The following is a 10,979-nucleotide window of genomic DNA, read 5'->3' as shown; positions in this document are numbered from 1 at the left end:
GACCCTGCACGAATTTCTTAGCAAAAGAATTCGATAGACAAGACGGAATCTGGTGTGTGCCTAGATGATACATGCATTTTCAATTTTCTAATTCCATTAAGAAGAAACAAGCAAGATCAATCAAGGATATGGTAGATAACATAAATAAATCCATCTATTTCAATGGTCAATAAGTTACTTGGCCGAGTATAATGCCATGCATAGCAATAAAATATAGTTTGGAAAAGAAAACTATTCTCTATATAATTCCACATTTGGCACCTGTCTCGGAAGGTAACTTTCCAAAAACACAAGCCTATGTAGCTTTGTTCATATGAATCTAGAATAAATATATACAAAAGACAATCTTTCATTTTTCAATTCTAGCTTCCTATTTCTCGTAAGATAAAAATACAATGTTAAAGAAGACAATCTTTCATTGAATAAAAAGAATCAATCTTTTGTTACAACCAATCCTATCTGACATGAAGCAATCTTTCATGGATAAAAAAATATATATATCTGAAAATAAAATGATCTTTCGCTTCTATCTTTCCAGCAATTTAAAGACAAGAATTAAATATTAAGACGGTGTAACACATTTATGTATCTTTACATAAAAAGTGAATAAAAATGATTACACATTCTTTTATTCAATTATGAAAACATTTAAATAGCGTAAACATTAACTTGCATTCTATTTCTTATGGCTTAGAATTTCTATGTTTATATCATCTAAGCTCTCTATCTTTCCATGTGCTTTGGTTTGTCTACCTCTTTTCTCAAATACCATATTTCATTTAATACTAATATGTGACTTTTCATGATTTATGAATTCAACTAACTGAATTTAGTAAATATTCTATGAGTATTAAGTAAGACGACATTCCATAATGCACATACCTATATGGCTTCTTCAAACGATATACCAAATAATCCTCATAACTTCTAATGTAAGGATCAAATTCAGAAGTATAACTCTTTTCTTCACAAATTCAAAATAAGCTTCAATTCTTAATAATTCTTTACCCTAGTATTTCATCTTCTTTGTGGTTCAAATTTCAAGATTTCTATGCACAATTACTCTATCCTCTTACTCAATTTCTAGAGGGTTTGGTGGTCTAATATCTATGAATTACACTTATGTTTATCAACAATCTTTAAGAATATATTTCCTTAATACATTTATGTATAGAACATAATTTTCTAAAGAACGTATTTCGATTTCATTCGATAGAATTCTCATAATAAAAAATCTAAAAACTATGACTCCAATTATTTCATTTGATTATCATCTAAGTCTAATCAAAATATAACATTTTCTCTTTAGATCTCTACAACAAAATTTTCTAGAATAGAACCTACCACTAAGTGATATTATCGTTGTATATGATCTCTACTCGCTGTATTATTGTCTTCTTTCAATTTCACCAATTTCTCAAGAAGGTCATTTTTCCTCTAGCGTGTCTGCTACTCTTCCTTGTTCTGGTATTCGACTCTTTTCTCTGATTTTTGATGCTAAATCTAAGATGATCATCACCAATATTTCACGACTGGTCATAATACTCCTAAATCTCTAATACTTTCTCTTCTACATTCCATTCCCACACCCTTTGATTTCTATGTCTCTCCTTCTAAACTCTTCTATAACCTTCTTCTTGCCCTACTCTTCTCTATCTGTTGATCCTCTAACAATACTATTCTCTATAACTATTCTAATCATGCATCTTTCTCTTTCTCTATTCTTTCTTCTCTATTCTTCTTGTTGTCGTCGTTCTTGTCATTCCTTCTATTGAGCCTCCACTATTATTTATTCTATTTTCATCCTACATTGGCTGCTAATATTTTTGCGTTTTCTTAGCCATCTCTACACAACAACTGTTGGTCATTGAACAATTTCATTTCTAAGTGGTTTAGAACTCTTAGGGGTTGTATACATGTCGACTAAGCTCTGCAACTATTGTTTCAAATATTTAATAAACCTGATCACCTGTACTCTATGTCGAACTATCTTCACTTAGCTAAGGTTTGGCTTAACAACAAGTGCTAGATATTAATGCAAACCTCCGTTGTTTGGAAGATGACACAGTTACAAGATTATCGACTTCCTCTACCTATTGATAGCATGCACATTTTAATTTTCTCTCAAGCACTTTAGTGTTTGTCAAGTGCAGGTTCATTGCCATCTTTGCCACATCTCTACCATGTGATGGTCATGCCCAAAAAAGGATATGAAAATCACAGTAAAACCTTTCCTAGGAATTGGGCATTCCAACAGGTGACCAGTATCTCTCTTTGTAGATGTTCATTTACTTGTCAAACCAGGGGACGTATACTTTAAATGGTGTAGCAAAATATATGCACTAGGAACTTATTTTGGTCAAATCTTAGCGGAAATACATACTGAAAAGAAATCCTACCTACGCTACAGGAAGGTAATGCAAAGCTTTTTAACTCAACTATGATTTGATTACGACAGAAACCATAATAACTACAACTGAAACACAAACTATGAACTGGCCTTATGCTGCAGGAACAGACACAAGGATGGATTCCTTGTGCTGCAGGAGCAATGTAAAGCAGAGTTTGTATAAAAACTTTAAAGATGAAAGCAAATTGAAGCTTAACAGGAAAGAACAACTAACTAACTAGCTACAGATACCTACTAAGTGGGCCCCCTTAGCAAGCATCTCCTGATTACGCAAATGCTAAACTCAGAACTTCATTGAACTTTATTCATAAAAACATAATGATATATATTGTTTTGTTGATATGGAAACTAACAACAAACTCTGCTTTTGGTTAAACAGATTCTGTCTTTCATTATCATATTGATTCTTACATGACATCTACTATTCTTATTCTATCCTTCTCTTCCTCTTCTCTCATGCAGGACAAGAAGCTTTATTTAAAAACAAGAGAGCAACTAACTAACTAACCCCATCAAAGAAAGACGTGGAAGTAAAACATATCCTCGAATCAAGGAACAAGCTGCATAAATGAATTTATGCATTCAACCCGATCTAGAGAGAATCTAGCACTCCACTCTTTGTCATTAAAATTTTTTCCCACGATTTCGGTCAAAGAGTCTTCGCCGGAGCTTCCTCGAAGTCGTGCAAGAAATGGACTTTACTGCAAGGCCGAGATTGGCTACGCTTGACTCGATCGTTCTTCAACAACCTGCAAAACAAAAGGTAACAGGCAACAGAAAAGGTGTATGGCACATACACGATATCTATTCATTAATCACACATTTTAGATTTACTTCATCATTCAAAAACTGTATACGATATACCAGTCATTTTAGGGGGTCAATGGGGCAATAAATGCAATCAAGTCAACACAAAGAGCTGCAGGAATATAAAAGTATCTTGCTACAGGATATCCCAAAAAGGTTTCACAAAGTCTGAACATCCATGAAATAACAAAAGTAAAGGCATTTAAAAGTTTATCATAACATCCAAATTATGAGCATATTTTAAGCTCATCACTGCCCCCTACTTAGCCCAATGCTGGTCTTCCAGCATTAACTTTCTTGCTGGTTTCTCTGAAGTCGGTGGTTGCTACATGACTCTGAAATGGATTTTTAAACTTGTAATAAAATCCTCTGAAATCCTAACATTTTTCATACCTTTGGTCTTCTAATTCATTGTTAAGATTTGTAGTCTGGTGAGGATAAAGTGGCCACATTAGCACAGGGTGTCTGAATGTCAACGGCAACCACAGTTCAAATCTTGTTTGAAATCCCAATTGAATATATCTGCTGGTTCATTTGAAAGCTACTATGAAATTTAAGGGACCATGCAGTTCTGACTTTGTTAACCCAACAGTTAACCTCTCCCATCTTTTCTCACTTCTGGTGAATGCCAATTTCCAAAATGAATATTGTTGTGCCTGGAATTCATCATAAACTTGTTTTCTGATATCAAATATTTTCTCTCTTGCTGAAACAGTATTAATACCATATGTTAGAGTAAACCAATCTTTCAACATTGCATAAGGGTTTGAACTATGAGATCGTAATGGAACAGACTCTATTTTCTCAGCTTCCTCATATATTTCCCACTGCCTGCCATAATTTGCCTCATTTGCTGCCCATGACATAAATGCTCTTAAATGAATATCACCAATATATAGAAGAGGATTCCATTCTGTTTCAAATGGTATTAAAAATCCATGCAAATAGAATTCACAGAGAGAATTCCTTAATCAGTTAGGGGCTGCCTGGTATGCTTCATAGAATTCTTTGGCAGTATGAAATATAGGATCTTGGTTTCTAAAAATTCTCATCAATTGGAACCATAAAAACTGTTCTTTAAGGCACAAAGCATAAACTCTGGGTGGAGGTCTACATTCCATAATCTGACCAGTTACTTTCAACATTTCGTCCATTTTTACTTTCAACTCAGCAATTTCCTGCTTCTGACTTTCAATTTTCTTTTTCAATTTCTTCTTTTCTATTTCCCATAGACTTTGCTGCATGATAGTCTGGGCTATGTATCAGAAAGTCAAGGTTTGCAATGTAACTATTTCCCAATTAGCTTTAACATATTCCCCGAATTCCATTAAAAACGTTCTCTTATACACAACAATGGCTTTACAAACTGCAGGATGAGATACAATTTCACTAGGCACATACAATTGTTCAGTCTGTTATTGCTCTTGCTACAAGATAAATTCTTCTTGTTCCTATGGTGGAGAAGTCCGTGCTTCCTCCAAAAATTGCATAGCAGCAGTAGCCAAATCATCAAGATTTGGTAACCCTTGCTTATTATGCCCTGTTTCTTTTGTCTCAACTTCTTTCTCTTCAAGAACAAACAAACTCTGGGCAGCATTTTCGGACACATTCTGAGAAACATTAAATTCGGACTCAACAGACCCTTCTGAAATTACAATTACCTCTGGTTGCAGTGAAACAGGGGAGGTCTTAGATTGTTTCCTTGCGGAAACCCTTCTTGGCACTGATGCGGCTGCAGGAGGTGTTCCGGTAGCTTTCCTCTTCCTTGTTTGTTTAGAGTGCTTTGCCCTACTAGAGGATGATGGTGAACTAGAAATAGCAACAGGCGTTGTTGTAGGAGAAACAGCTACAGGGGAAGGTGTTGTAGGAGAAGGGCATTGCCTTTTCCAAGAACGAGGGTCAGATTCTGGGGACCCTTCTGCCTTTGTTTTTCCCTTCTCACTCCTAGTGGCAGACCTAGTTTGTACCCTAGCAGAGGATTCAGGTGCGAAATCTGCAGGACCAGGTGCTACAGGAGTAGATGACTCTTGCCCTGTTTTACTGGTAGATGCACTTTCTTTCTTCTTTTTCTGAGGCCATGGGGTAAGTACCCTGGGGGATTGTGGAATTTGCAAACTCTTTTGGGCAACAAATTGTTGCCAGGAGAGAGATGAGACATCCCCTAAAGAGCGCTCAATCAGTAATTTAATAAGGCCATGATGAGTGACAGAATTATCTTTCCCCTATTGAGTTCCGTGGGCATTATGTTCTAAAAATTTTAACAAGAAATTCGAAACATTTATAACTAACCCATGCCTCATATGGCTCAATAATTTAAAATGATGAGAATGCAGATAGGAAAAATGGCCTTCATAGGTCAAATACCTGATTATGTAAGTAGCATACTCTGAATAAGGAGGAGGCAACGATACGCGCTTGCATCCCTGCTTGGAGACTTCCAGAGGTCCATCAGTAGGCATTGAAAACTCAGCCCTTGCAGCTGCAGCGTCTGAAAAAAAGTTTTCTCCAATGGCTGGAAGCCCAGTTACTTCTGCAATTCTGTTTTTAGTTGCAACAACAGTTAGACCCCATACGGTGGCTTCCCCTTTAGAAAGGGTTCTCAGAAATTCTACAACAGCCTCCTCATCAAAATCATTTAAGCTCAAGAAATAATTTAACCATCCAAAGAGGTTGAATGCGTGGACTGTTTGCGGATTTTGCAATAACATTTCATGAGCTATAGGCTCATGTGGCACCAACTGACCACCCATGTTTGCAGTTTTCCTTTAGCTGAACTCGATTCCTTGCTGAAGATTCAAATTCTCTGCTTCCCTTTCTGTTCTGGTTTTTTTTTCCTCTTTCGTGCCGTCACATTTCTTTCTTTCTTTTCCAAAAATAAACTTTTTTGAACAAGCAGTCTTAATCGTGATTATGCAATAAAGAAAGACATGCGATCATAGTTGGAAAGTACCAGAAAAGTATTAAAGAAAGATTATTTTATAGTTATGGCTGCGGCGAAAAGACAGGTTTTAAAAGACAGATTACCCTGCCCCCTACTTAAAGTATGACATGTGTCCTCACATGTCGTAAAGAGTAGGTAGAAGTTCAGGTAATAATGACCGGTACATGCATAGTAGTAAATGAATAGAATAAAATAAATTAAATATGCAATAAGAAAAGATATGACGTACCTTTGATAATTGCACGTACGTGTGAAGAAATATGATGGCATCTGCATGGATTGACAAGTGGGAAAGATATCTTAATTAAGTCTGATGCGGATGGATGACGTGGATGGGTGAAATGGGCGGATGAAATGAACAAATGAAATGAATGGACGAAAGTTAAAGAAGTGAAATGGGGGCGATAAATGATGATGGAGAAAAGGGTTTCCTTTTGTAAAAAGAAAACCTTTATTATGGGCATGCTTTTTGAAAATTACGGTAACGCTGCAGGAGAAAGGCAAAAGCCTTCGGCTACAGGAAGAGTAGTGGGAGGAACCTGAACGAACTACTGCATGAATTCTTCCTTGGAGACTGGTTTGTGGTATAACCGGAGTCGGTGGCCATTCACTAACAATTTGAAGCGGACTGGGTTTGTTGTTACCAGTTGTACAGCTCCATTGTGGAACACATTTTCAACTTCATAGGGGCCAAGCCAGCGTGTTGTGAGCTTACCTTGGTTTTCTTGATATCTGGAATCATATAACAGACCCCAATCTCTAGTAGAAAATTTCCTGGTTTTGATGTGCTGATCATGCCATTTCTTCTTTTGTTGTTGGATTGCTTCTATATGTTGCAGGGCGGCTTTTCTCATTTTGTCCAAAGCATTTAGTTGTAGGAGACGGTCCTTCTGTGCTTCAGATATGTCTATATTGAGTTCAAGAGCTGTCCTCAAAGTTTTGTGTTCAAATTCTATGGGTAACATGGCTATTTTCCCATAAAGCAGCTCAAAAGGTGTAAACCCAGTGGTTGTTTTCTATGGAGTTCTGTAAGCCCAAACTGCTTCAAGAAGTCTATTGCTCCAATCTTTTCTATGTATCTGTACTGTCTTTGTGAAGATCGCCTCAATTTCTCTATTTGTTACCTCTGCCTGACCATTGGCTTGAGGGTGATAAGGGCTGGACTTCCTATGTTTGATTTTATAGTCATTCATTAGTGCAGTGATCAGATTAGACGTAAACTGAGCTCCTTGATCAGTTACAAGCTCTCTAGGAATCCCAAATCTTGTGAAAATTTGTTCATACAGAAACTCAACAACTTTGTTATCTCGAGCATGAGTCATAGCTGTTACCTCGACCCATTTTGTTACATAGTCCGTGCAAACTAGAATGTATGACTTTCCATTTGATGGTGGATCAATTGGCCCTACAAAATCCATCCCCCATTTATCAAAAGGGGTGACTATTAGCTGTGGATATAGTGGCATTTCATCGGACTTAGTTGGTCTTCCCATACGCTGGTATTTGTCACATTTTCTTGTATAGGCCACAACATCCTTATGTAATGTTGGCTAGTAGTACCCTATTGTAAGAACTTTCATTGATGTTCTTTTTGCTACAAAATGTCCTCCACATGGTTCATCATGGCAAGCATGCAATATGTCATAAGTTTCATCTTCTCTTACACATCTTTGCATTACCTGATCAGGTCCAGTATAAAACAAACTATTTGCAATCCAGAAAAAGTTAAAACTTTTCTCTATTAACAATTTCTTTTCTTTTGGAAAAAAGTAGTCTGGTATTCTGTTTGCTGCTAGATAATTGGCAATGTCTACATACCAGGGTATATGTGCAGCGATAGAAAACAAGTGTTCATCTGGGAACCTATCATCAATGATCTCATCTTCAACAAGTGCAGCTGATTGGAGTCTTGATAAAAAGTCAGCTACAACATTAGCTGTCCCTGGTTTGTCAATTATGGAAATGTCAAATTCTTGTAACAATAGGAGCCAACGTGCCAACCTACCAGAAATGGTAGGTTTGTTCGTCAGATGTTTGATTGTTGCATGGTCAATATGGATGAATATCTGATAACCTATGACATAATGTCTAAATTTATTCAAAGCATATACTACTGTAAGCAACTCCTTTTCTGTGACAGTATAGTTGAGCTAAGGACCTTGAAGGTTCTTGCTAATAAAGTAAATAGCATGTTCAACTGAATTTTCTTTTTGATTCAGAACTGCTCCTATGCCAAAGTCAGAAGCATCAGCATGTATGTGAAAAGGCAAATTCCATTTTGGACCTTGAAGAACAGGGGCTTTAGTAAGCAAGTCCTTTAATTGTAGGAAGGATTTTTCACAAGCCTCTGTCCACTCAAATTGGGAATCCTTTGTTAACAAAGCATAAAGTGGACTGGCAATTTTACTGAAGTCTTTTATAAACCTTCTATAATACCCTGCATGACCAAGAAAGCTTCTGACATCTTTCTATTTTGCAGGAGTTTGTAAATTCTGAATTACTTCAATTTTAGCAGGGTCAACCTGAATTCCATTTTTTGAAACATGATGACCTAGAACAATACCTTCTTCCATCATTAGAAAACACTTCTCACTGTTTAGAGACAAATTTTGCTTTCTACATCTTTTCAATACTTTTTCTAAATTTACCAATGCTTCTTCAAATGTGACTCCATAGGCAGTGAAATCATCCATGTAAATCTCCATACATTCATGAGATATATTAGCAAAAATACTAATTACTGCTCTTTGAAATGTTGCTGGCGCATTGCATAGGCCAAAAGGCAAGACCGAATAAGCAAATGTTCCCCATGGACAGGTAAAAGTGGTCTTATCTTGATCTTCAGGGGCTATTATTATCTGATTGTACCCACTGTAACCATCCAAAAAAGAAAAATATCTTTTGCCAGACAGTGAGTCTAATACTTGATCTACAAAAGGTAATGGAAAGTGATCTTTTTTAGTGGCACTGTTCAATTCTCTGTAATCTACACATACTTTCCATTTTCCACCTTTCTTGGGAACAATGACTAAGGGAGAAACCCATTGACTATAAGAGATTGGATAAATAAAACCAGCATCAAGCAACTTTTGAAGCTCACTTTTAACTATTTCCCTAAGTGCTGGATTTACTCTTCTTTGAGGTTGTCTAATTGGTGAACAATCTTCTTTGATATATATCCTATGAGTACAATTTCGAGGATCTATTCCTTGCATGTCCCCATACTCCCATGCAAAAGCTTTATGCTGTTCTTGTAGCATTTTTAATAGATCAGCTTGTTGAGACTGTGACAACTTGTTATTGATATTCAAACAATGACCTTGAGACAATTCTATCCACTCCGTGAGATTACTCATAGAGTATACAGGTAATGTTTGTATCTCTTGTGGAAGCAAATTATGAAAAATCGCTGGAGGTTTAGGCAGTGAACTTTCAAAATCTGGTTGCTGCAGGAAACATTGTAAATGAGTATCATTTGGACTAGATGAACCACCTTTATCAAAGTTGTTTTGTAGAATTTGAAACAGTAAGGCATCTTCACTCTGAAGTTGTGAGAATGGGTCATTTTGAATCATCATTAATTGAGCCAAAGAATTGGCTTCTTCAATTTCCTCCCCCACATCTGGCCAAATAGGTTGGGACAAATCTGGCTGAGGTCTAGCAGGAGGATACAGAGCCAATTTCTTTGTGCACTGCCCATCAGAAATGGTCATATCTCTAGAACGACATCCTATAAAAGCATCAGCAATTGCTAACCATGGTCTACCAAGAATAACTAGATACCCTCCTAAAGTTGCCTTAACTGATAATATTGTGAAATCAGTAGGATACTCCCAAGATTCAAGAATGACAATTACATCTTCTACTATCCCAGCAAGTTTAACTGTGGAGCTGTCTGCAAGCTGCAGGACTATGGGTGTAGACCTAATGTTTGAAATGTTCAGGGAGTCCATAGTATACTTTGTCATAACATTAATGGCAGCACCTAAATCAATCAAAATATTTTTTACAACTTGGCCATTTACATTTATCTACACTACAGGACTTCCAGGGTCAATATACTTTGGAATAACTACATTTCCCAACATTATATCAGCCAATTTCCCTAAGACATGAATTGTTTGAGGGTCCTTTTTCTTTCATCCAGGCTTCTTTAAACAGGCTTCTTTAATAGCTTTTCTAAAAATAGGAATATCTTTAATAGCCTGAAATAAAGGAATTTGAATCTGCACATTTTTGAGCTGATCCATAATGTCAAAAGTGGGTTGTTCCATGGGTTATATGCAATACTTTGCAACCTTTGAGGAAAAGGTGAGTTATCTTGATTTTGCAGAATAGGCTCTTTAGGAACGGTATCTGTTATGGGCATGTGCTCAGTAGGAACAACATGTGTAGTAGGTTCTTCATGGGGAGGATCTGATATTTCAGTAATCCAAGGCAGTTTTGGAGCAGGTAAAGTAGTTCCAGACCTCAAATGGATGTCATTAATGTTTAAGGCATAAGCTTGATATTGGTTGGCTTCAGCAAGATACGTAGGCTGCTGAGGCTTATTATTGGGATTGGGCATTGGCTAGGCAGGCATAGGCATTTGTTTTGGAGGTCTGGGATTTGTGGCAGTTACTGCAGGAGGTGGCATAAGGGCTTGTGGTTGGGGTTGTGGAAGCTGCAGGAATCCAGAGGACTGGTTTTGCCATTGTTGAGGGCCTCACCATTGAGAATTTTGCTGCCAATTTCCTGAAGGTGGGGTCCATTGCCCCTGTGGCTGCTGCCATCCTCCTTGAGGGGATTGCCATTGCTGGTTCTGATAATTAGGCCAATTTG

This window comes from Cryptomeria japonica, chromosome 8 (genome assembly GCF_030272615.1).
Source record: "Cryptomeria japonica chromosome 8, Sugi_1.0, whole genome shotgun sequence".
Classification (NCBI taxonomy): domain Eukaryota; kingdom Viridiplantae; phylum Streptophyta; class Pinopsida; order Cupressales; family Cupressaceae; genus Cryptomeria; species Cryptomeria japonica.
Note: the sequence above shows the minus strand (reverse complement) of the source record.